Below are 1,731 nucleotides of genomic sequence, written 5' to 3' on the forward strand. Positions count from 1 at the left end.
TGAACTTCAGGAAGTTTGCATGGCCCCACCTCTCAAGCCTATCAAGGTCCCTCTAAGGGGCATTCCTCCTGTCCAGCATGTTACCACACCTCACAGCTTGGTGTTGTCAGTAAACTTGCTGAGGGTACACCTGGTCCTATTATCCATGTCACCAACAAAGTTGTTAAAGTGACTGGTCCCAATACCAATATCTATGGTTATGTAAAGCCCATTCAGCCCTAACACTAATAAATGGGATAAAGTCATGAATGTTTCATGAATGTTTGGCCGCTGCATATTCTATTCTTTAGCTAGCACGCTATTTTTAGACAAAAAAGTCTACCATAAAACAAGAAGTTTAATATTGATGCTCGAGACTTTGGCTTCTAAAGTTGTACTGAGTACAAATTCATTTTGGATCAACAGATGTTAGGAGTTATCTTATTCAGACCTCTAAGTGACAAAATGATATAAGTATCTATAAAAATGGTGAATTAGCAGTGTTATCATCCTCCTGTGCATGCTTCCTGTGTTTGAACACTGTTGTCTGCAGACCTGAAGCCACCATCTCAAACTCCCATCTCATATCAACATGAACACACAGCATTTTGTTCCCACATCCTAAGAAAGGTGGGAGGAAAGAATGGGATTTTATATTCTTTTTGCTTGAAATTATTTAAATGTCATTACAGGGCATAGGTTACTTCCTTGTTTTACTTGCATGCAAGATGTCATTGATCACAATATCTTTTTCCTAAAGCCAAGAACACTTACACATCACCCTGCTTTCCCTATTTTCCATGCACAGTACAGTGGTTCTGCATTTATTTAGCAACAATACTGAGCCCTCTGCAAAGGTTTTCTGGAAGTTCAGAATAGGAGAAAAGTCTACCTTTCATGTTGCCTTCCTTTTGCAAGATTAATTCACATCCTTAGACCTCCTTTTAGAAAGCCAACAAACCATGTTAGAAGAAAAAAGTCTTTAATGGAGGAGCATTGCATCCAAAAGAACATACAACATTGACAAGAGGCCACAGTTCAATTCTTTGGCTCATTTTCTGTAGCAACATAGACAAGAGATCTTCACATCTTTTTTCCTTTTAAAAGCAAAACCTGGTGCTCTAGGCAGCCAGACAACTTTGTCAAAGAATTTCAGAGATAAATGAAAGGCTTTAATGCTTATGAGGAGTAAACAAATACCTTGAAATTATTATAATTAAAAAACCCCAAGCCACAACAACAAAACATAAGGGAGGAAAGAGAAAGTTCAACTATCTTTAAAGAGACTGCCTTTCAACAGACCAAGTTCAGTCTGCAGCTAAGATCTACATTTGTATCATTTGATCTATCTAGAACTTGAAATAAGGTACAAGTTTTTATCCTATTAAACCATGATTGCCTGGTTACAACTACTCCAACCTCACAAGTTGTTAAGTTTCTCAAGTCTGTTTTGTGCAACCCAACCAGTATGCAGGCTGGGGCAAGCAAAACTCTTAACTTAAAACAAGTAAGTTGAAGCTATAGAGAGCTGCTTCTATTTATGCAACGTACTACTACAGCTAATTTCACATGGAGATGGACAGGCCTCTTCAGATCATCTGCACCACACACTTGCATGATCAGAACAATTAAGCAACCGGGATTGGAGCACCTCCAGTCACCAAAGACCATGAAGTGGCATCTCAGATCTGCAGCATTAAAATCTGTTGGAGCCTGGAAACAAAGGTGAAGTTATTAGAAAAATATTTGTTT

This window comes from Haemorhous mexicanus, chromosome 1 (assembly GCF_027477595.1).
Source record: "Haemorhous mexicanus isolate bHaeMex1 chromosome 1, bHaeMex1.pri, whole genome shotgun sequence".
Lineage (NCBI taxonomy): Eukaryota > Metazoa > Chordata > Aves > Passeriformes > Fringillidae > Haemorhous > Haemorhous mexicanus.